General features: G+C 45.7%; 1 protein-coding gene across 1 annotated transcript in view; it reads right to left on the reverse strand.

Annotated features, from left to right (window-relative positions):
* Positions 1-26,182, reverse strand: part of glis1b (GLIS family zinc finger 1b) — a 71,714-nt gene that overhangs the window by 43,938 nt on the left and 1,594 nt on the right. The gene's annotated exons all lie outside the window — the stretch shown is intronic.

Here is a 26,182-nt window from a genome sequence, read left to right on the forward strand (position 1 = left end):
CTTTCTTTTGGCTGAAGTTCATCACATTTGGAATGTCAAACTGTGTTTGTGTACTGCATTGAGCCTTGTTGACTCTAGGCCAAGGGTTTGTTGCTTCATCTGGAAAAGGCATGGACGTTGAGCGCGATACTGACATGCTGCGGGAGATGGCCTTGCACTGAACACATCAACACTGATGGCACTGTCAATCCACAGTCTTCTGGGTTGTGTTACCTACGGGCCTAAATGTCAAATATCACCTGAAAAGACCCTGCGTACCTGGGTTATGAACCAATTCACAAAGTACCCTTATTGTCCGAAAACTGGCGCTCACTGAGTTTTTTTTTGTAGTGGTCCTACAATGTGCTCTCTCAGAAATAAATCTAAACATATGACTCATCAGACCACTAATCAAATGGAAATTCCCGATCAGAAAGAGAGATTGTTTGAGTCTACCACAATTGTGTAGCACAAACATCGCAAAAGCTGAGTCTCAAAGCACTGAAGCTGAATAATCAGCACACATGCAAACTAGCACAAGTAGGCCTATACATGTAGTAACAGATATTTCACTAACACAAAACTAAAATACAGATAGACCAGCAATGAGAGTAAAGCATGAAGTGAACTCTACTCCCTCAACAACTTTACTGCATCAACAAAAGTGATTGACTGAAATGGCATTAAATGTAAAAAAAAAAAAAACACTATCCCTAGAGAGTAAAAGAAAGCCTTCATGCGTTGCAACCTGTCTCCCAAGAATGAGAGGGTCCAGGTAAGACAGGCAGCATTGCCAAGACGCATCAAACCACATATCCATCTCGTCCACAGGCCCTATGCTGCGCTACGTGGACCGTGAGTCTATGATTTAAAGCCCTGCTACATTAACAGAATTAGTCATGGCTGGGCAGAAGGAGGTGCTTGCTCGGACATATGGTGGCTTGGCCAGGGCCCAGCAGTAAATTTGGTTTATATTGAATGTGCCGTGGTAATGCAGCGTTGAATATTTCATTGTGAGCCGTTGTGAGCATCGCGGGCTTGTTTTGTTTCGGGAGGTGGGAGACTGCGAAAGCTCCGCTGACTGACGAGCAGAACAAAAAAGGGTTCCGAGAGTGAGTGGAACCAGCCATGGGCAGTGGGTAGAGAGGTCGACGGTTCTGCTCCAACGCTAGGCTGACACCCTGATGAGAACCCGACGCAGCGGGTGGGGGGGCATTCTCTGTGCTAGCGCAGTGCGCCACTCGCCCCCGGAGGGTCAACAAATGCTTGGGACAATGGGTGGTCCCAATCACCTCAGCGAGGCCACTGTGTACTGTTTTATCAAAAACACCTTCACCTGAGGCACCTTGGATCGGCTACTCTTAACGCTTGCCAGTCCCGCTCGTCGATAACAATCCCGGCTGTGGTGCTGCCAGGTTCTCATGCGTGAATCTCTCCGCCCTCCTACCCCCAAACAAGCGCCATGACGCAGGACGTAATCATAAGCAGTCGACCAAGGTCAGGCACGATTTTTCCAACACTGACCCCTGCGGCAAACTCTCTATATCACCCACAAGATAAAAAACGAGGCACTGAGCTTCTCGGTCGGTCAACCGGCACTCGCACCGTTCGCAGGCCATCAGGACCCTGACAGAGCTGGGCATGAGATCAGGGGGAGAGAGTGGCGGGGAGCGCGTGCCAGAATCACCTGGAGCAAACCGCGGCAGCGACGGCAGTGGAGGAGGAGGAGGAGGAGGACTGCACGGCACAGATGTGTTGGCTCCCTGCACATAAACAGCACTGATGTCAGCATATAAGATAAAAGACAGAGCTGAGAAGAAGGCCTCCATTGTTGTCCAACTGCAAACAGAAAAAAAACACTGACACAGGCTCGGGGAGGGAGTGAGGGGGTGTTGGGGGGTGGACCACAGGGGAATCCACTGAGAAGTCCTCTCTGCTCTACTCCCTATCTGCTCCGTCCACGCCTGTCCTCACCTCTAAACAATTAGGCCCCATGTGTGAGAGGTGGAACTGATCATGGATGGATGGCGATAAGGCCAAACTACTGGAACACCACAGGAAGATGGAGTGGGTCAAAGATAAATGGTGCAGAGATATACACAGACAAGATGATTGTGCTTTTCACAGATTCATTTTGGAAACTGTCCTTGAGTTTGTACGGTTTCCCATATAATTGTACAGTGTATAATATTGCAGTATATTTCACTGTAGAAAGTGATGCTAGACATTTTTGGAACAAATATGGTGGCTTTGTGATTTAAAGCACACAACAGACACTCTCTCTCTCCCACACAAATACACTCTCTTTCTTTTACAGTGTGTCTTCCAGACACAAATACCAGATGTCCAGACATGATTTTCCAGATTAAAATTAAACTATAGCACTTGATGTTTTATTACACTATTGGGATAAAATACCCATTATTTTCCAAATTCATTCAGCTTTGCTGTGTTCATGCTGTAAACTGTAAGAACCCGACCGCATGAGAGTGCAGGTATGGGAAACAGTTACTAACAGTCATTTGAAATGAGACCCTTTTTCTGGAGTCAGAACCCGTTCCATTACACAGCAGTTTTCTCTCATCACCTCTTTCCTCCACCATCCTATTCCTCTCTTCTTCACACTCTACCCCTTCTTCTTCTCTCCTTCTCACTCTATTCCCTCCTTCCCTGTCTCAAACACACCTCCTCACCCCCCCCCCTCTCTCTCTCTCCTTATTTCTTCCTCCCTCATCACTCACTGCCTTCGGACCATCCATAGTACACTATATAGTGAATAACCACTATATAGTAATTAATAAAAATTATATTTATATTTGATTGAATGAATAATAATTATATGTACTACTAATAACTCATTAATAACTTCAGTTATTAACTATAGGGCACTATGTCGTGGTAGACTGGATGTTCCAGACACAGGCTCTTTCTCCCCTCCTCCTTTCTCCACTCGCATCTTTCCCTTATTTTCCTCTCTCTGTCTGTCGTTCTCTCTCTCTCTCTCTCTCTCTGTCTCTCTCTCTCTCTCCATGTTAACCACACCATCTTTCTTCTCCTTTCACACCAGTCTTTCTCTCTCATCCCTTTCTTTCTCTCCTCCTCCTCCTCCCTCACTCCCTGCTCGTCTGTAAGACGTGAGTGCCCCTGCATCTGATGAGCAGATGGTGGGGGCATTATTAGGAGTAATTGGTGGTAATCTCGGGCGATTTTTTATTTCGGTGACACTTCATTTTCTATAATTCTCGCCTTTGCCTTTTAAGTCACCTAAGCGCTGCGTTAAGTGGCGGACGGAGAGCGCCGCTTGTGCCAGTGTTTAATGTTTTCAAGTCTTCCGAGATGCCGGCAATGAGAAGCAGCTGTGACCCGACCGGCCGGCCAGCCGTACGCTCAGGCAGCCGGTAACCACCCCACCCCACCGCCACCACCCTCCTCACCACCCCTCCTCGCTGCAGGCGTACAGTAGAGAGAGTGTTGCTCTCCGCGAGGGATATCGGGGCCCCGACGCACGTCAAACATCTGAACTCGAGGTATGACGAGCTGCCAAAGCCACAAGACAGACGCAGCTGGAAATCTGCAGTGACACTGCAAGCTCCGAGTGCTTCGGCTGCACGAATTGTCCCATTAACGCCTCAGACAGTTCATAATGATCAGCTATAATTTACTCGCGTCTTCCCTCACCCTACTGGCCTGACTCAACAAACATGGTCAGACATCAGCCACAAATATGGGGGATGGGAGACTTCTGGAAATATACTGTCTCTCTTTTTTTTTCTTTTTTATCTCTCACTCTTTCTTCCTCTCTCTCTCTCTCTTTATTCTTCCTTGACACGACTTTTCGTCCGGTGTGCAGATGTTGTGTATTACAGTCGAAAGCCTTTTCCGTGTTTAAATCTCATAACTCATGTCTATATTTGTGTCTGCGCACAGGCCCGGAACTTATTTGTTTGCTTAGTAATGGATGTATGATTGAAAACCTGCGGGCACGAGTAAATGAAAAATAACAAAGTCCCAGGAAAGGCTCCTTTAAACAGGTGCCTCACGGAAGGAGAGTGGGGGAAGGGAGGAGAAATTCGAATTAAATTAGGAGCACAGAGATGTCTCTGTTTTTGTTACAGGATTACTCTGGTACCACCAGACATGGGGGATTACAAAGGGGATGAAATCGGTTGGTTATGGCAGATTTTGGCCACGGTCAAACAGCAACCACAAGTTTGATTTTCACTGAGATGCACATCTCAGAAAACAAGGTGATGGTAACCTGATAAATATTTGCAATAGAATAGTAAATGATATATATATTCATCCATTTCCCTTCCAGCTCAGTCTGATCTGTAAGCCAGCACTTAAAACAAGACAATATTACTTCAGGAGAACACAAAACAAGAGAGGAATTTAATTCTATCTCAAAAAGAAAAAAAGCTATAAATAAATTGAAAGATTTACTATATCAAATACCAAACCGGTTTACTCCTGAATCTGCTAAAATCAGATCGTATTACTGTCTACATGGCTGAAAAACGGGACAGATGTTTGAAGGCAGCGAACTCTCTTGTAGGCTTTCAGTGGCTAAAAACCCAGAGCACTAACCGCAGTCTCCGAACACAAACAAACAGCGACCAGCAACTGCACCACTCCCACAGTCCAATGGCTTAACCGCATGGCTGGACAGAGGGAACCTTGTAAATCAAAGCCCACACTGGATAAAGCATTACATGGCGATTTGAAGCCCAAGTAACGTCTCTACACACATACACACATACATACATACACACATACACAATCACTCACTCACTCATACACACACACATACACAATCTCTCACTCTCACACACACACACACACACACACACCATCTCTCTCTCTCTCTTTCACACACACACATACACACACATCGGAGACACAAATGCCAGATGCATTAGTGGACCTCAAACAAGCCGTCTCGTCCCTGATTGAAGCCGCAGCCAATGAGAGGATCGACTAAACGACTGCAGACGTGTAGGCGGTGGGGATGGGGACGGGGTGGGGGGCAGCCAGCCTCACCGTGTCTACCTTGGCTGGTAATTACTACCTTACACTTGTGCATGCCACCACCTGGTGGTCAGTGGATGTCACTGGTGGTGCCCGGCAGTCTCCTTGCGGCGGACGCGCGTGGGCGACCGGTGGCAGTCGTGGCAGCCACCACCTCGACAGCGGACCACCCTTGGTTGCTAGAGCATTTCCAGTAAAGCGGGGGCTGACACACACACACACACACACACACACACACACACACACACACACACACACACACACACTGAAATGCACGCACGTCCATTACGGCTCATGAGAGGACTGCTTTTCATCAGCACAGAGACTTCCCCCGAGAGACCTGTCCCGCTGTCACACTGACTCAGCCCATCAATCTTTCTCTCTCTCTCTCTCTCTCCCAACTCTCTCTCTCTCTCTCTCACTCTGAAAGGCCATTAAATCCTGTCTTAAAACCTGGACCCTACTGCTCATTACAAAGCAACGAGTCTATTTGTTCACAACACAATTAAAGTCAGGCACTGGTGCTAATCCTCTTCCTCGTTAATCACGATGGTCTGTTCGCCCTCCAGCTCAACATCAGCAGCCCTTTCACAGAGGCTTTTCATGCACGCATCACCCTGACTGCTGTTGCATCACTCTTCCAGTCAGCGTTTGGACATGGTGTGTGTGTGTGTGTGTGTGTGTGTATGTGTGTGTCAGCGTTGGACGTGGAGCGTGTATAGTGAGCCAGATCTGAAGGCAAAAGGAGGAGTGAGGGAAGCAGGGAGAGGAAGAGAGAAAGTGGGGGAGAGAGGGAGTAAGCGTGAGTGAGTGTGTGAAAGGAAGAGCATGAGGGACAAATGGAGTGTGTGTGTGTGTGTGTGGAGTGTGTGTGTGTGTGTGTGTGTGTGTGTGTGTGTTTGTGTAGTAGGGAGAGTGAGAATGAGTTTAGGTGTAAGAGTTGAGACAGACAGAGCGTTAGAGAGAGAGAGAAATAGAGAGAGTTTGTGTCTGTGTGTGTATGTGTGTGTGAGAGTGAGTAAAAGAGAATGAGCAAGTGAGTGAGAGTATGTGTGAGAGTAGTGTGTATGTGTATGTGTGTGTGGGGGGGGTGGGGGGGTGGGGTGGGGTGCTGTCTGAGAGATGGCTCAGAGTAGCGGCCGGTTCCAGACATGACAGCAGTTCCCTGGCCGCGTGTCAGACAGCTTTACGAGGCAGGTGAGCGGAGCTGAGCGGAGCCGAGCGGTGTGGCGAGCTGAAAGCGCCCATAGAGCCGTCAGGCAGCCATCAGGCAGGACGCAGTTCAAACGCTCAGGCGCAGAAATACAGCCCACACGGGAGCGCCGGCAGCATCGCGCAGACCAGCGCAGACCAGCGCAGTGCGGCTCCCAGCGCTGAGAAAACCCCACTGCCCGGGCAGTGCCGAGACTCGGCTGATGACGATGATGTGTGTGCACAGTCTCGCTGGCTTCCCGCGCCACTTGTAAAACCCGAGGATGAAGAAGGAGGTTTTTTTGGGGTTTTTTTTACAGATTTTATAGATAAGAAATCCCCTCTTTCAGACATCCTGTGGTTAATTGCTAGGAAATGACAAATGAAATCCAGGGTACTCTATTGGATGACATAACAGGCCCCTCATACTTTGAATGCCCTCGCCAAACTACAGTACTTCCATATTTGATTTATTTCCTATTATCCAATAACATACCATCCCTACTTCATCCCACAGACTAGACACACTGGAGTGTTCATCGTAGCAGCTCTGTGTGTTTCCGAAGTTGGCATAAAGTGGAGAGCGGCTTCATATTGGGGGCACCTAGAGCCCCCAGTCCCACTCTGCCTGTTCTGCGGGCCTTTTATTGCATCCTCACTGCTCTGCTGGGCTCTGTAAAAACAAAGAGACCAGAGTCCCGCTGATATGGAGAGAGCCTCGTAGAACTCAAGAACTGCAGCAGCAAAGCAAGTCTTTGCGATTGTGTGTGTGTGTGTGTGTGTGTGTGTTTGTGTGTGTGTGTGTGTGTGTGTGTGTGTGTGTGTGTATGTGTGTGTGTGTGTGTGTGTGTGTGTGTGTGTGTGCAGAGGTGTCCCATGTAATATCTGCAAGTACGAGTGTGTAAAATTACACAGGGTTAGCATGTGCATAGGTGTGGCTGTATGGAACCCAAAGTGTGATGTGTGGCATCTGTGCGTGTGAATTTGTGTGTGTGTATGTGTTTTTAAACAAGAGTGTGACCTGTGGGGCACTAACAGAAGTGTGAACTGTGTGTGTGTGTGTGTGTGTGTGTGTGTGTGTGTGTGTGTGTGTGTGTGTGTGTGTGTGTGTGTGGTGTGTGTGTGTGTCTGCTCCTTTGTATAATCAGTCTTGAGAATAACCGTGGCATATAAATCTGCTGTGACAAAATAAACAGACGAGCGTTTGCACAGAAATTGAGCCTTCCTCTGGAACAAAAGGCCTCAGTTTCTCCCTGGGCCTGCATAAGCCATATTAAAATACTTTCGTATTCCCTGTGAAACCCAGGTGAAATTACTGCCATTTGTACAACATAATTTCACGCTAAACTTGCTTTGTCAGAATTACAGTAATAACTTCATAAAGCTGTCTTATCCAAAACGCCCCCATCGCAGAAATTGATTTTGTATAGAACTTGTATCGGATCCAATAATCTGTATATCAGATTTGTGCTAGGCCACAAGCTGAAAGACTTAGCTTCTCTCTTCATTTCTACGGGCTTCTGCAGAATTAAACCAATGAGTAAAGTGAGTACAACTTCAAGTCGAAACATGATGTGACTGACTTTTGCTTTGTTTAAGAGACAGAATATTCCCACTCATTTTAGTCATTTTTTTTTTTTTATTATAACTTTCTTTTTCAGGAAAGTTTAAAGGTCCAGCAATGGGTGCCAAGATTCAGGCCTGAGGCTGGAGGCAGTAATGGCCACTAATGGAGCTGTGTGAGTGCTGTCCTGGAACCCATGTGAGGCCAGGTCTCACAGCCTGACTGGGCAGAAAAGAGAGAGAGAAAGAGTCAGAGGGAGAGAGAGAAAGAGAGAGAGAGAGCTGCAGCACTGGGAAGAGAGAGAGAGCACAACGAGAGCAAGAGCCGCTTGTAGCCAGTTCTCCAATATTTACAAGCAGGCCCGAAATCTGTGAGAGAATACGATTGAACGCAGATGGCAGGAAATTCCTCCGAAATGACAGTGGCCAAGCCTGACCGCAAAACATGAGAATAACCTTACAAGGCAGATGCAAAGAGGCACATCGTATGGAATCCTTCCCTATGCAATTTGCCTGTCTGTCATTGATTACCGTTCTGACAAGGGTGAAGATTTACAGGACTTCTGTAAAACAAGTAATCAATTTGCAACTATTATTGTATATATTTAATGGTTTTTGCAAAGGGGGTTTCCTGTGTCCCCTCAAAAAAAAGAGAGAGCCAAGGAGATGGGATGCCTGGGGAATTCCCATGACAGCTGCACCGTCTAATACAGAGGTTGGATTTAAGTGGTCGTAATTATGTCGCAATTAAACGGAACAACATTCGAAAATGATTATTTTGTTACCTACGCAGTGTATGTTAATCTGTAATTCTTCAACGGGATGCTAGTTATTTTAAAAAAGGTGGTGAGGTGGTGTTGGGGGGGGGGGTGTAGTGAAACAGATGTTTACGCGTGGAATGCAAAAAAAAGGAGAGAGAATCATATTTCGCTTCCTACTTTTGTTATGATTGTCTGCACAGGGGAAAATAATGGAACCTTTCTTTCTGAATAAGATACGTTCAAAGCGCTAGCAGTAATTGGTTTGGCTTTGATGTTGGCTGGCTGAGGTCAGGATGGAATGTTTCTGTCCAGTCTACACACTGGGTATTGGGTAGTCAGAGTGATTAAGAAATGACTTGGCCCATAATGTTTCTCTTTGAGGGGAGACTTGGGTTTTTTCTTCCTTGAGAGAAATGATACGATTTGCTTTGACAACAGAGGCAAGGAAGCAGTGGGCTTTTATTTTTATTTGATTATTCATCTTGTTTCATGTTCCTGTATTCCGTGCCCTTCCATATGGCACACAAGGATGGCCCGTCCAAGCCGAAACAAGAACTTAATCCCTCTGAATATCCTAAAACAAATGTTATCTTTAAAACTGAAGACAGATGACTGGGTTAACCATCCCATCCCACCCCCAACCCCCCATTCACAATCCACTGCAACTGACTCAGTATCAGTCACTGACACTAGTCTGAGAGATGAAACAATGTACCTTTGAAGGGAAAGAGAGAGGGGAAGGTATGCTGATTCGGTTATTAGGAGTAGAATAAAGTATGACGTGTTTCAAAGTAAGAGGTGGAATGCAAGTACACAGAGAGCGGTTGATTCCCTAGTGGATCTTTTAATAGGCCCAAAAGTACAACTCTAACTTCAAAAGAACCCTAATGAGATGAGGCATGCCACTTTTTAAAGTGCATTAATGTGAAGCACTGTTTGAAATCATGCCTACCTACACCTCTTCATGTGGTATTGACTGCTACCATTTAAGGCATTCTTTCTCACCAAGACCAGAAGACACACCACTTCCCATTTCTTCTCTTGACACCATTTGCTCTCCTCTCACCTCCCAGCATTCCCAACTTCAGGCTCTTGCCCCCATTGCAACCTGATAGGGGACAATTCACCAGACAATATCCACCATCATCCATCAAACCTCATCCTGAATCAATCTCACAGTGCAGCCTTCCCCAGAGAGGCAGTGTGAGAGTGGGGTCTGTCTGTGAGATGGAGGGGGACCCTTGGTGGTGGGGCTGCACTTGAGAAATGATGACTGGGGTCTCACAGCGCCGTTTGGAGACCCCGGAGGGACATGGCTCCACGACGTAGAAGTGTAGAAACAACGCTCAATCTTTAGTCGCGCCGAGGCAAGGGCCGAAAGGGCGGCCTCGTAAATATTTGTAAAGCTATTTACCCAGAGAGAGAGAAAGTGACAAAGAGAGAGGGAAGTGGGACTGATAGAGATAGATCGAGAGAGACAGAGAGAGAGAGAGTGTGAGAGAAAGAGAGAGAGCAAGAGACAGAGAAAGAGAGAGAGAGAGTGACGATGGGAGTCGGGTCAGACAGGCCCACCCTGGCAGGATTTTATGAGCGAATCCATTCTCACTGGGCAGACGGCTGGACGTGCGAGCGCTCGTGGGCACCCCCTCCACTACCCCTTAATCCCCCACCCCCTCGCTCCACCCCACCCCTCGCCCCCTGTGTTTAATGGCTGTTAAAAGTCATAACATGCCTCGTATTATTACATTTCCTCTCTGGGGGCACGCTCCCAACTGTCTGCCCTGCAAATCAGCGTTGAGCCGGGCAGCCCTGCTCAAACAGGCGCCAGTGCCCTGGCCTATGGGCTTCAGGGTCAGGGGACCACAGGCCATGATGGGGATCCACTGCACAGAGGGGGGCCCTTGAGAGGCCCCTGAGCAAACCCAGAGTGGAAGACACAGGACAAGAGTAAAGTTGAAGAGGTTGAAGTGTTACATTGTAGTTTGTGTGTGTGTGCATGTGCAATTGTGTGTGTGTGTCTGTTTATGTCTGTGTGTCTCTCTCTCTTTCTGTGTGTGTGTGTGTGTGTGTGTGTGTGTGTGTGTGTGTGTGTGTGTGTGTGTTTGTGTTTGTCTATGTAAGTGTAGATGTGTGGACGTGCACGCATGCAGAAATACTGAGGAAGATGATGTAGAGATTGAAGTGTTATATTGTAGCTTGTGTGTGTGTGCATGTTTGCGTGTGTGTGTGTGTGTGTGTGTGTGTGTGTGTGTGTGTGTGTGTGTGTGTGTGTGTGTGTGTGTGTGTGTGTGTGTGCGCGAGTATGTGTGTGTGTGTGTGTGTGTATCTTACTGGGTAAGATATCGCTGAGGTTCGAGTACCACATTGCTACATTGTGACATGTTTGACATGACATGTTGTAGTGTAGCTATTTGTCACATGTTTTGTAACTCTTTTGTACTTGTCTCTGCCATGTGATGTCTGTGAAGTGCTGTTGTGTTGTTGTTCTGTTGTGTTTTCTTCACTACGTCTGGTTTCTTTGGAATTGCCACTTGGGGATAAATAAATGTTTTTTTAAATTGATTTATAGTCAGTGACTGAGGGCCAGATGTACGTACATTTGCGAATGTAGCATTATCAGCGTCATGGACACACTGCAGATTGCGAACGCTGTCAGACCCAAGTTTCCATCGTATTTATCAATCGTTCAATCCTTAGTGTAAACTGCGCCTTTTTCTGCCTTTCTCCGCCCATAAACGCAATTTACGAACGTCCACATCTGAATGGCAGATGAGAATGAAGTTAACTGATGACAACATTAAAAAGAATCAAACGTTTAGCGATCATGAAATAATGATACATGATAAGATGTAAACAAGCAGGGAGATAATGAAGATCAGTAGTTCTACTCAAACTACTTGTGCACGTAGGCTATGGAAGATTGGTCAAATCTAGCAAGTAGGAAAGTTTAAGTGAATGACGTGAAAGTGAAAGTAAGACATTCGAAAGGCCAACGAAAGTTGAGGTTGCTTTTAGTAGTAGGCTACAAATACTTTCACCACAAAAACTCGTGCTCTAAAAAGCGATTCTGTTGTCTTTGAAAGGTTCTCTTATTGACACATTGAACTGCAATTTGGATTAACACCTGCTTTTACAAGGCGGAAGTATTTAGGCGCAAAATAGACGTGCGCTTTCAGGAGCAGTCTTTGTACATAGCGCGGAATAAATAATTAGGCGCTCTTTACTCTTCCCCTCCCATCTTTGTACGCTTAACTCCCACTTTCCCCTGGATCCTCCCATGAATGCATATGCATGACATGACAAACGCAATCTGCCACTTTCAGCTCCCGTGACAGGCAGTTTGCGCTTTTACATCATTGCGGCCTGTTTGTACATACCTCGCAATGATTTTACACACACATTGCGAAACAAATACGCCTGAAGTGGGCCTAAAAGCGTTAGTACATCTGGCCCTGAGTGTGTGTGTGTGTGTGTGTGTGTGTGTGTGTGTGTTTATGCAAACATACCTATGCCCTGGTGCGTCTGGTTTAGAGATTAATGCGTATAACAGTTAAACATGTACTTCAGTGTAACATAATATCAGAATAAGTAAATATGAGCGTTAGTGGGAACACTCAGAAGTTTTATGTGTCCTTGGTACTTGTGCTGTAACAATCCACTAAAACTGCTTTGGGAAACAAAAACAATATGGGCCGACAATACTGAAGCTTTGTTGGGAGCCAGCACAGAAAACAGCTGGCCATGTTTGGAATTGATTTGTCATCAGCTCGGCACAGAGACAAATAGCGCATAATTATCCAATTGTTTTAATATTAATTGAGAGCGCCTCGTCTGTTTAATTTATGTGCCAGCTATGTTCTGCTGGCCAGATTGGGGGATGAAATGTGATGGGATTCTCTCAAGGTTGTAAGCAGTACCATGTGTCAGGTTTTTCACATACCCTGGCATTCATGCCTCTTTCATGAACTATAAAACATATTTATTTCGACCCTGAGCTTTTCCAATGCAGACTCCAAACTCCATAAAAAGGTTTGTTTTTCATTTATTTTTACAAGCAGAACTTTGAAATGCAAATGTTTGTTTCCTCGGGAGTGGGAGACTGAAAAGCGGGGGTTTTTAAAAAGTTGAATTCGAAGTGAAATATGAATTCTCCCCATTTTACATCACCCTTAACACAAACATACAAAGAGCGAAGAAGGGAGCGGGAAAAAAGCTCTTGATGGCAAGCCCCCACTGCCACTCGCTGTGCGCTCTTAAATGAGTGTACTTTGGCAGGTGGTCCCGCTCAAACAGATCGGCACCGGATCCGAGCCAGATCCGAGCCAGAGTCGTTTCAGAACCATCTGCGGTCGGCGTACAGTCGTCTGATTTGTGGCTCACTTGTTCGACCCAGTTCATGCTTCTGTGCGCTTGAGACTTGCACAGGACTGCTATTGCCACTGAGGGCTGATTTACGAGTATGCAGGCAGCACTCTATATTACTGTAAAGTGACGTTCCTGTGCTACGTGCTCCAACAGATTCACAAGTCACACTATCCACAAAAATGGTAAATTCTCCCTTAATTGTGACTCCTGGAACAACCAGTGCTCATTTTTTGTGATCATGTCTGACCACAGCCAACACATGTCAGATAAATATGGCTGACGTAAAATAGTTTCAGGCAACAGGGCCTACCGGTCGAGTTCTTAGCCCAATGTATTCTCGCTCAGGTACTTGGAACAAATATGTTTAAAATGTTCCAAGAAAAGGAATTACTAGAGTTACTAACTTACAGCCAAAATCACTAGAACTGTCAGAGTGAAATTCAGCCTCTGCTAACCTAGCAACCAAACAGTCCAAACAGGCTTCATTACGACCTAATAAATACCATTTTGATTAGATTTCCTGCAAATACTATAAAAACATGACACAATGTAAAGTCATCTCGTTAGGATGGAAGGATTTTACATTTCATTGCCCTCGGGCAAGTCCAGAAAAGACAATTCTTCCATTTGCCACTGCAGCACAGCCAAAGCTATATGGAGCCAATTAGCACACAAAGTGGTCTGAAGATGTGGCTAACCCCATGTAAACAAAGAGAGTGTATGAAACTACAATGCACACAGTCCTCCCCAAGATGTGTGGCTGGCTGCCTTCTGGTTTTGTGGAATGAGAACCATGTTTCCAAAAGCCCTGTGCTCATCTGAAGACCTAGAAGGATTTCTGTGAGAGATACAGGGTGGGGAACTGTGGGGAGGAGGGGGGACCGTTTAGAGGAAGGCCACAAAAATGAAACCGTATGCCCTCTTGCGCTTTAAAACCATGTCCTGTGATAAGATGTTTGTCTCAATCATGTCTTAAATTGTGTAAAGAGAAAACCTCTGCGCAGCTGGTAAACTTAGGTGATTCAATTGTTTTCATATTAAAGGAAATGTGTGTGTGTCTGTGTGTGTGTGTGTGTGTGTGTGTGTGTGTGTGTGTGTGTGTGTGTGTGTGTGTGTGTGTGTGTGTGTGTGTGTGTGTGTGTGTGTGTGTGCGTGTGCGTGTGTGTGTGTGTGTGTGTTTGCATCTAGAACCACATGTGTATGTGTGGGTTTTGTGTGTAGTCAGCATGAAACCAAAAGAGATCAGCATTCTGCTGGTTCTCGTTACCCTGGGAGCCAATAGTAAACACAATTGAACAGATAGCCATCTGAAGCTGTAGATGTTTCAAAGGCATATGCTTTGGATTCAAGATGGCTCCTCTATTTCTTTCTCTCGCTCTCTCTCTCTCTCTTTCTTTCTTTCTTTCTTTCTCCTTCTCTTTTTTTTGAATAATGAAAGCCTTCCTGGCTGTAGCTGTGGACGACGCTAAACAACAGCCACCCTTCAACAGCTCTGTGCGGGCCTATCCCAGCAGCCCCCGTTCCTGACACACTGTCTGCCCTGACAGCATAGCCACGTGTGTGTGTGTGTGTGTGTGTGTGTGTGTGTGTGTGTGTGTGTGTGTGTGTGTGTGTGTGTGTGTGTGTGTGTGTGTGTGTGTGTGTGTGTGTGTGTGAGCCCAGGCCCCGCTGCTCCTCTGGGCCACGCAGCAGGTACTTGTTAGTGGCTGTTTGATTCGCGTCTTGTCTCTCGCTGAGGCCCGTTCCTGAAACAGAGGCTGTTTTGACTCGGCCATCTTTTGAGAGGGCCCCGGCGTGGAGACGCGCAGCATTTGCAAAAGATTAGCAGCCTAGGCCCTGGTCTACTGTGCTCGTTCCTGGGGGTCAGGCAGAGTGCAGGGCCCAGGACATAGGGGGAAACCCGTCCACATCTCCTCCCTATCGCCACATCTGCGGCAGTCAGGACCGGTGGAGCGTCAAGCGCTCGTGTGGGGCGGTAATGTGATTAGGCTCTGCGCAGCGCAGTGGACCTGACCTTATGGCACAGGTCAGGCTTTTAGTCGTGCTCTTGCAAAACCTCCATGTAACAGTACAAGACAAGCATGGATTTTTCTGTTGTGATTTTTGTTGTTGCTGGTTTGTGTTTCTGGTGTTATTGTTTGTCGCTGTTGTTGCACAGTGCAGAGCTATCGAACTGTCACTTTGTCTTTCAGCCTGAATAGCGAATGTGCTTCGCCACATTGGATGAGCCCCACATGGGGGATGGGGGGAAATAATGTTGAATAACGCAAAAGGGAAAAAAAAAGTGAAGCAAGTGAAAGAAGTGAGCACATGGTCTTAACCGATCATTAGCCAAGAGAATAAATGCAAACCAACTGTCCGGGAACAATAAAATAATTTGTCAAGGGAAAAGGGTTCAGATAAATTCTGCAAAGCATTTTCCAACAGGCCCGAGCCAATGGAGTCTGGAGCCAGCTCCTCTGCACCTGGCTGTCAGAATCGTCCTGCTGCCTCGCTTTTGTTTCAGTTTAATACAGAGATGATTACATCACTTCCAAAACGCAACACTGCTGATTGCAGTTGTTATCAGGACGAGTCAACATGTGTTCCGCGCAAAGACTTTTTAAGGGCAGAAGTTAAACAAACAAGAACCAAACGCAACAAAAGAGAAAAACTTCAGAAAGTGGGTGGGGGTGGGGGGTGGGGGCACAAAACAAAACAACTTATGACTCAGCCCTCGGAACACTGACTGGGGATGGAGCCAGATTCAACCTCTGCTCTGCAATACTCTTGTCAGAAAGTCGGAGTGATATACAAGAAACCATTTCCTGTTGCGTGTACTCCTAAATGGGAGCCCTGTGATTCCAGGCGTCCTTTACATGTAGATCCAGGAATGCCAGCAAATCAGTTATATGGCGTGGCTTCCCTTCATGGGCCGTGCCTCTGTCGTAAAGGGCGAGCGCAGAGCCAAGCAGAGGGCTGTAAACGTCAGGCTCGGCCCAGAGTACAGGAGGACAGCGCAGTGACCTGGTTCTGATTAGAGCCGGATTGTTTTCTTTTCCACTTTCACTGCAGCCAGATCGAAAAAAAAGGCACATTCCCCCCCCCCCCCCCCCCCTCACAATAGTCCCTCAACTGCCCAGATCTCTTTCTACTACACCAATCCAACCCCATACCCCCCCACCAACAAATACTTCCATGCTCACTATCGCCTTACAAAGGATCATGTCTTCTTTTTTCTTTTTTTCCAGTGAGAGGCAGACATGCCTTGGTCCAATCAGGAGCACGGACACAGGACCCAGGGATCGTGTGTGACAGAAACCTCAACACAAAGCCGACGCTCGGCAGCTCCCTGACAGCTCCGGCCTGTGCTCCTGCGCTTTAGAGCGCCGCTTGTTGTGCTTGCTCCTGTCTGTCTGACTGTCTACTGTTCCCCACTAAACCTCCCCCTGTGCCTCGAGCTAAGATCCGGGAGCACACGTTACCACTGATTCCCCCCATAACACACCATGCACACACTGCTAGGACGACATCCCCCCCCCCCCCCCACACACACACACACACACACAGACACTTGAGAAGATCGAGGAGATTCGAGGACATCCTTAAGTGTCCAAATAGACTGATTGCTTTTCAGCCACCTCTCCATAGTCTCACTGCTCCTGGCTGCTGGAGGTGGTGGCGGTATGTGTGTGTGTGTGTGTGTGTGTGTGTGTGTGTGTGTGTGTGTGTGTGTGGGGGGGGGGGGCTCGAGTGCTCAAAGCGGTCGGTAGGTGAGGAAAACACAAAAGCAAACACACTTTTACGACTGAAGTAAACTGAAAATAAACGGTGCCCTGGAGCCCGCTGAGTGCGGAGATGAAACGAAGATGAGTGCATTCGCACACATGCCGCGAGTGGGCTTTTCCCTCCCCTCCGCGCTGGAAACTCTGGGGCTCACGAGGGATCCTGGAAAACTCATCTGCGAGAAGCGGTCGGCCGAAAGCCTTGAGGGTACAACCGTAGAGGGGGGGAATATTTGTGGGAAGGTGATAAGTCAGCGAAAAATCTAAAAGTTGAAGTCACCATTGATTCCTCAAATTCCACTGCCTCAGTCCAAGGCTTGTTTTTTTTTGGTGTTCCTCATTTTGCCCTCTTTACTTGAGTTGGACTCCTAAAATAGCAATTTCTCATCAGGCCGCTGTCACTTTCGTGTCTAAAGGTTAATGGAATAAAAAATCCAGCAAACCAGACTCTTAGCCTCAGATGGAGAATGAGAGCTGAGACTGTGGGAGCAGGCCTACTCACACACACTAGATCAAGGGTTCTTTGGGGTGGAAAAAAAGGTCCTCTACAGTGTAAGTAGAGAACAGAGGACTATATCTACGAAATTAAGAGCAAGCGTCTGTGTCGTGGGAAACTGTGTCTCCCTTATCATGACTTGCAATCTCCCCTTCCAGATTATTAACCCAAACGCGCAGCGTCTCCCATTTCAAATATTGTTTAAGTCTGCAAAAATAACCCCGAGCAGTCCAGAGGAGATCACAGTACTGGCTGCATGCCCCCATCTTTTTATTAACATCCAGTGCTGTTCAGGCCCATGACTCTCTCTTCCCCTCTGAATCCCTGCTGCACTGACTAACCTGGACGTGGTTTTTGCCCCAACATTCACACCACACACACACACACACACACACACACACACACACACAAACACACACACACACACACACACACACACACACAAAAAAAAAAAAAACTACAACTCCCGCACAGCACACAGTGGCCAGAGATTTCACAGTGTCAGTTTCTGTCCAACCAAACTTGGATTTTTTAACGACCCTGGCTACTGAAAACAGTGGAGGCGCGATAAAATGAAGCACACGCTGTTACACCAGTCGTTAAAGTTGTGAGCGAGTTTATCGTTATCAGAGATTATCATTGACCATCCCACCGAAGGGGCACCACTCAGGCCTACGTCCCATGAAAAGACTCACTTGTCAGAAAGAGAGAGAGAGAGAGAAAGAGAGAGAGAGAGACCTGACTTCACTACCACTGCTATTCCAAGGGGCTCTTAATACAGTGTGGAGCTGTGCCCAAGCAAAGCATTCAAACAGCAGGATGTGGATGCTTTTCAGCTCCTATTAGCCACTCTGAAATCACACACTTTCCATTCCCCTAACTCTACATTACATCATCATCAGCAACGGCCATATATTATGCAGCTGACATCAATCTCAAGGTTTTGAGAGGAAACGGTCATAGCTGCGCCTTTACATATTTTCACAAACATACACATTTCCAAGCGCAAGTCTTTGGCCTAACGTTTGTAAATACCCTGCGTGCAGCCTCAGCTGCCAAGACGTTTTGACAGCCGATAGCTCTCTCGTCACATAACTCACCAGTATTTCCACGGGCAAAGTGTTTTCATTTGAAACAAGCTAAATTCCCCCCACTCATGCGCAGTTATTAGACCAAGAAATGGTCCTGAGTGTAATTTAATATCACACAGCTATGGCTGCACTGGACCGAACCACTGAATAGACCAGAGAATAGCTAATTCGTCCAAAAAACGTGGGGCTCTCTTTTTTTTATTAACGACTAGTAATAAAATATATAAACTGCACTATTAGACTTTATAATGTCTTTCATAGTCCACTGGGGCTGCGCCAGCCAATCAGCGCGTGGGCTGAGTGGGCACTGCCCCATGGCAGCTTCCTGGCAGAGCGGCGCGGGCGAACAACGCGCTGGATAAAACCAGAGCCGTTTGGCTGATTCCTGGCCTGCTCTAATGAAGGCATAAAGCAGGACTCAGAGCATCGTGTTTGCCCATTTGTTTTTGACCATTCAGATGAAGCCAGGCCGTGACTTGGGCTGCTGCTTGGTCTCTGACATGCCCAGACTTGTAAAATGCAAGAGAGAGAAAGCATGCAACTGTCTGTGTGTGTGTGTGTGTGTGTGTGTGTGTGTGTGTGTGTGTGTGAGAGAGAGAGAGAAAGAGAGAGAGAGGGAGAAAGAAAGAAAGAGTGTGTGTCTGCCTGTGTATGTGTGTGTGAGAGAGTGTGTGTGTGAGAGAGAGTGTGTGTGTGAGAGTGAATAAGAGATAGAGAGAGTGAGAAAGAAAGAGATGGCAAAAGAGGCAGAATGGCAAAAACACTATTAGGCACCACCTCTAAAGCACTCAATGAGTCAGTAGAATACCATCCCCTCTCTTCTCACTAAAGTCCTGCAAGTCCATTAGAGTGGACTGAATCATTCTGCCTGGATGAACATTCACGGTGTTATTTTTTCTCCTTTTTTACAACATTCAGTGAGAAATTCACCATTTCCCTGTCTGTTAATGCTGTACAGGCTGCATATATGCAATGCAGTGTACACCTTAGCAACAGATGGACAGAGCAGATGAAGACACTGGAGCTGACAGATGTTGGTCTGCGGTGCGCTGTGACAGTGGGGTGCTGATCCCGATCGGTCGCTCCCCAACACTCCAGCTACGGAAAAGGCACCCCGAGACCACAGCCCCACGGGGTGTCCCACATAACCAGACAGAGGGCTGAGGATGGGAGCCCAAAGGGGTCATAGGCATCCCAGAATGCCTCAGTGTAGGATGCCGAGCTCTCGTGTCCACATCCCACACCCCCCCCCCACCCATCCCCTCTCCCATGGGCCGTGTGGCAGACGGCGATCGAGAGGACCCGCTGTGGAGCGGATTTTTCTTTGATGAAACAAGTTTCGCCGAGAAGCGCCAAGAACAGCAAGTGCCACTGCTGCAATGTAAATCAAAAAGCCACCCGTGCGCTAAGTCATACACGGCGAGGTCTGGAGACACAGTTGCTGCCGTCTAAAAATGCATGAGCAATACGGGACTGTGCAGTTGTGTGGTTAGCTGTGGCATGTTCCCCTGGCAAGAGAAGAGAATGAGTAGCCCCTTCATCTCAGTACGAAGTCAGCACATGAGAGAGAGAGTGAGAGAGAAAGAGAGAGAGAGAGAGAGAAAGAGAGAGAGAGAGAGTTCAGGCAAAACAATCAGATCCATTTCACATAAGGGAGGAATTCAACCCCTATATCAAAAAAGAGAAGAGGAGGAGGAAGGGGGAAAAAACTTGGAGTGTGTGGGTGAAGCTTTATGAGTGATTCTCAAGACAAGGTTCAAGCTAAAAATACACTTTCATGGTGACATATCTGAGCCAACTGGGCTTTTTTCCTCCCTCTTGCACAAACTGAAGTCCAAAGCACATTTCCTCTGGTATTCCAGAGATATTTCAACACTTATTCAGGCCACATAATATTTTCACAGAATTATTGAGTTGGGTTTGCGCTGGCAGAGTTTGCATACCATTGAAATCAAGGAGCGCTCCAGTTATTTATTTGTGACATACCATTGGTATGCCTCAAAAATAAAACATCACACACCAGAATATGTTTGAAAATGTACAACTTGTTTTATTTAAGAACTTATTTAAGTCACATTTATTTTATATTAAAACTGCTAGCGAATGTTTCCTCACTTCAGATTAGATTAGAATATGATTATTGTGTCCATAGCTGATGTCCCTAAGAGTGACACAAGGTACACATCTTGCTTTTGGAAACATTGGACCCGAAGCCTGTATATGTTTTGTAAATGATGCCTCATCTGCATCATTCTTAAATGTTTTGTATTGTTTTATATTTATATATTTGTACTGTGTTGTCTCTATGGACCTTTGTGTCTTGAATAAAGTTTAAAGAAAGATATGATGAAAGATGAATAAACAATAGATATTTGGAAATCCAATTGCATCAGAAAGACTGTGGGCCAGATGTACGTACATTTGCGAACGTAACGTTATCAGCGCCATGGACACACCGCAGATTGCGAACGCTGTCAGACCCAAGTTTCCGTCGTATTTATCAATCGTTCAATCCTTAGTGTAAACTGCGCCTATCTCTGCCTTTCTCCGCCCATAAACGCAATTTACGAACGTCCACAACTGAATGGCAGCGCCTACATACAAGCGCAGTTGAATGAAGTTAACTGATGACAACATTAAAAAGAATCAAACGTTTAGCGATCATGAAATAATACCATACATGATAAGATGTAAACAAGCAGGGAGATAATGAAGATCAGTAGTTCTACTCAAACTATTTGTGCACGTAGGCTATGGAAGATTGGTCAAATCTAGCAAGTAGGAAAGTTTAAGTGAATGACGTGAAAGTGAAAGTAAGACATTCGAAAGGCCAACGAAAGTTAAGGTTGCTTTTGGTAGTACAAATACTTTCACCACAAAAACTGGTGCTCTAAATAGCGATTCTGTTGTCTTTGAAAGGTTCTCTTATTGACGCATTGACCTGCAATTTGGATTATTAATAATAATAATAAGCTTTATTTGTATAGCACCTTTCATACACAGAATGCAGCTCAAAGTGCTTTACATTTGAAGCATGTAACACAATAATAGTCAGTCAGTCATTATCAATCACTTTTCTTCATTGCTGGGGCCGTTTATGATCCACTCAGCAACATATCAAAAATATAGAAAATAACATGTCATAAGACTGGCAGCCTTAACCCTTTAGCCCCCACAAGCACGCCATATGGCAACTGTGGCAAGGAAAAACTCCCATATTCCAGGAAGAAACCTTGAGCAGGATTAACACCTGCTTTTACAAGGCAGAAGTATTTACGCAAGTATTTACGCAAGTATTTACGCGTAGAATAGACGTGCGCTTTCAGGAGCAGTCTTTGTACATACCGCGGAATACATAACTAGGCGCTCTTTACTCTTCCCCTCCCATCTTTTTACGCTGAACTCCCACTTTTCCCTGGATCCTCCCATGAATGCATATGCATGACATAACAATCGCAATCTGCCACTTTCAGCTCCCGCGACAGGCAGTTTGCGTTTTTACCTCATTGCCGCCTGTTTATACCTCGCAAAGATATTACACGCACATTGCGAAACAATGCCTGAAATGGGCGCAAAAGCGTTAGTACATCTGGCCCTGTGTGTTTTATTACAGTAAAGGACAAAATGTGTCACTCAAAATGAGGCTAAAATGGGACTAATCTAATCAACCATTAATCTGTGAGTGATCTAATGGCATTCTCCTTGTCTTGCATCAGAGGCTTTCCCTTTTAACTCCCCTCTGGTTGCCATGGTGGCGTAGGCTTTGTGAATAATAACTCACTTAATCATAACGTTTCATCAAATACTTCTTTCAGTGACTGAGGAGGAGAGAGCTGATGCAACACAGTTATCTACAATGGAGACATGTGTTTCATTTAAGACTCCTTCCCTCTCCTTAGACATTCCCATCAGGGTGATTCAACGAGGAGTCTGTTCCATAGGAAACCTACATGAAAAAGGAGGAGGGTTCTGTCATAAAATCAGAGACAAACAACCCCTCCACCCACCGCGCCCCTACCCCCCATCTCACTCACAGCTCTTGTTCAGCACTCTCCCATAGCACTCCGTTTAGGCTTTGAAAAATACCACAAGAAAATGATCACCGGAGCTTTTATGAATCAGTGGAACAAGCTGCAAGCATTACACTATCCCAGGCACAATCAAATTATCCGTGCCTGACGGCTGAAGTCATCGGCAGCGAGTCACCCAAAGTCTCTTGGACTCGGGGGACTGCCCGCCTCCGCATCCTCCGCTTTCATGCGACTGCACTCTGAGGCACCACTGTTTGGAGCTGTAAGCAAACACTATGGGCCAACAAATCCTGCCCGACAGCCCATGGCAAAGGTTAAGTCATTAGATAAATACAAGTGACTGACCGACCATGTCCATCTGTAAAGGGCCATACAGTATCAGTCAGTAAATGCGCTGTTCCGTCTCCACCCCCTGAATCTGTGATTTTTTTTTTAAACAACTAGCTAAATGTGGGGGTGTATAGGAGCAGCCAAGTGTGAGACAAGCTTCTCACAGTAGCACTTAAAACTGCAAAGACCAGTTAGGAGCAGAAACGGTCTTTATTGCCTATGACACTCCGAAACAGAGACGACATGGCGGTAGAATCCCCTGTAATATTTCTACAAGATTTAACACTTCACCTCAAATCCTGCGAGGCAAGAAAGATCAACCAAGCAGGGCAGGAAGTTCACTCAGTCCAAGGGAATTCAGAAGGCATGCCAATGCCACTTCTTATGGACTGACTGAAAAAAAGTGTTGATCTCACTCGGTGTGAGTATATGCGTGGGAGTGAACGTGTTGCCCTGGAGATTTGAATAATCGACCCAAGGAGCCCCTCCAAAGCACATTACTCATTTATCCATGAGCTGAATCAACACTATGATTAGTGTGTTTGTCTGAAAAAGGAGGTCATTAGCTAGAAAAGGTATGTTTTTTTCCTCACACAACCAGAGAGTCGAGGCCCGTTGTCTTCCAAAAATAATTTCTCCGGAAGGTTTCGAATGAGCAAAGATACAAACTGAGAGATTCTGTTTCAACAGGATGCATTTCTCGAATAGGATAAGTATTTTTCTATGGTCACTCCGTGTTTTCTTTGGGTAGTGGGCACTGATAGGCAGTGTGGGGGTATCACACACACACACACACACACACACACACACACACACACACACACACACACACACACCAATGCAGCTGTACAGATTAATATCTCCAGTTCTCCCCTCTGACCAAAGAAGCTCACAGTCCCAGAGAACTAGCAGCAGTCTGAACTGATGTGTGACAGCAGAGTAACAGAGCCGTCACATTCAAATGGAATAAGCTACTTGATAATCTAAGACATGACTGCATAACACATGCAACACAATAAAAAGTTATTTTCCTACTGAACAACCTCATTTATGATCCTAAATCATTTTAGGCACTTTGGAAGGTATATGACAACAATGACTCCAAGCGCTGGCCCTGTGAGAGAAAGCTTCCTTTTTGCCAGGCGGGGGATTAAGGCGTTATATGCAGCACAAACGCGGCTAAGCTCTGGCTTTGCTCTAATGAGGGGCACACTGTGTTTCCCTCCCGAGAGCAGACACCAGCCTCCAGATGTGTGATAACATACAGCCAGGCTCTCCTGAGCAGAGCAGAGCAGCCCAGCAGACCGACTGATCAGTCGCTTGCTCGGTCGCCGCAGTGGAGCAAGAGGGTCTCTGTTGCTCAGATTTCATTCTACTGCTATGGCTATGGCAATTCCATGTGGTTGGAGACTTCACAGAAAAAAAAAGGGAATCTCACTGGTGTCATCTTAATGAGCGGCCACGTAAATCCTTATGCTGCCAAAGCTGACATAATATTTGAGTGATTTGGAATATTATAGATATTATATCAGGATGGTTAAAAATGTCTGATGTGTAAAGACATAGTCAGGTAGAGATTACAGTACAGAAGATTTATTTCATTTCATACAAAGGCCATTTCACCATGAAGAGATGACTTTGTCTCTTTGAAGCACTCCACACGAAACCAGAGATAAAGAAATGTATACTGACTTGTAAGCAAAGATTTCACTTCTTGTGAAAAATTACCCAGTCATTTCTTTGACCAGACTCTACATCAGCTTCAACCATATGACAAGATGTATATGTATTCCTTATAATTTTCCAACTTGAAAAATCATATTGCGGACAATAATACTGCTTTCAAAAAAACGTACAAAACCTAATGCTCACATGCCTAGCGCCCCATTTCTCAACGACTTGGTCACAGTAACAAATGAATGTACATGCAGCCTATCAGCAAACTCAGCAAAAACAGAACAATAAAAAGGTCCAACATTCAACTGATATAAAAAATATATATTTATAATCATAAGATTATAAGGTTTATAATGGTATATAATTTGTAATACTATTAAAGGATTCTCTGTCAAGTTTTAATGTACTGTACGAGGCAAATACTCCAATGAGTAAATATCCAAATGTCCAAATATCCAAATATACCCAAATCCGCAAAACAGGTTTCTGGGCAGTTATCAGCAGGCTCTTGGCTGGTTGAAATCCTTGTTAACTATATCTATCTAATACTATTTCACAGACATCTTCATCACATCCCTGTACATCATGGCGTCACAGAGGGAGTACAAGTCTCTGTCGTGATCCTGTATACAGCATGTGTTGGAAGTGAGTGTGGTTGCAGTGTTTAGGTTTGAGCTTGGGGGCACAGAACCTAGCCACGGTACCGCAAAAGTGTGGTGCAAATCCATGTTTATGAGCCATTTATGTGCAATGTAAATACAACATTTAAACAGGCCACAACCCAGCAGAAACAACAAAGAGAAATACAGTATGTTGGTTTACCAGACATTATGACCAAATGAACTGGATACATTTTTATGACACCGACAATGAATGTTTGTACTGACTCAAGTACACCAATTTCATCAGTAAGACACTATACTGACTGTCTGATTACAAAATATTGTCCCCAGGGATTACCTTTGCTAATTACTTGACTGATTCAATGTTACAACACAAAACAGTTATTCAGCACAAAGATATGCATGTTTAAGCAGCTCCATGACCTGCAACTAAATCCAAAAATTGTGAAACATCTTGAAAAGTCTAGTTCAAACACACACACACACACACACACACACACACACACACACACACAAAAGAGAAAGAGCACAACTTTCTTTGGCCTCATGTCCGGATCTGAGAGACAATGAAATTGTTCATTTGAAACTGGGACGATGGTGAGGGCACAATTGTGGGATAGAAGCTCATAAATGCTGAGACACATTCAGCAACATGTGGTTTGGATTTGGCAAGAAAAAGTAATAATCAACCCCTCCGAGTCTCGTTGTGCCGAGGGATGATTGCTAATATAAAAGTCAGATTTGTATAATCATAACGTAGAATGGGTGGATAATTACCTCCGCCCACCACCCCACTGACCCCCTCCTCGCCAGCGCCACACCATCATCTAAACAGGATGTCGGGGCATTAAGAGACATTGGGGTAAATGCCACTTGTGCATGGCCATGGAATCTGAGCATTATTGATGTGGACTGCTGTCACAAACACACACACACACACACACACACACACACGTGCGCGCGCACACACACTGGATGCCCATGAGACAGGCGAGCCACATACAGACAAGAAATAAGTCCGAATCGGGTCAATAACACTGTGGCGAAGCGTAAAATTAAGACGTAAAAGACAAAACTTGCAGTTGGAGAGAAAATCAAACTGCTGTGTCAATACAAGGACTTACAGCTGTTTCTGCATTATTAAATGTGTGAAGTCACATTTCGCAGTACTGCATGTTTAGATAAGTTGAGAGCCCTATTGTGACAAAAAATTTAGTCCCAACAGAGTCCCTTGAATAGAGCACTGTAATATGGAACTCATAGTAAAAAAAAAACACAAAAAT

This window comes from Alosa pseudoharengus, unplaced genomic scaffold (genome assembly GCF_046254945.1).
Source record: "Alosa pseudoharengus isolate Yale_2024_CS ecotype anadromous, Long Island Sound unplaced genomic scaffold, YU_APseudo_1.1 YU_APseudo_1.1_scf_11, whole genome shotgun sequence".
NCBI lineage: Eukaryota > Metazoa > Chordata > Actinopteri > Clupeiformes > Clupeidae > Alosa > Alosa pseudoharengus.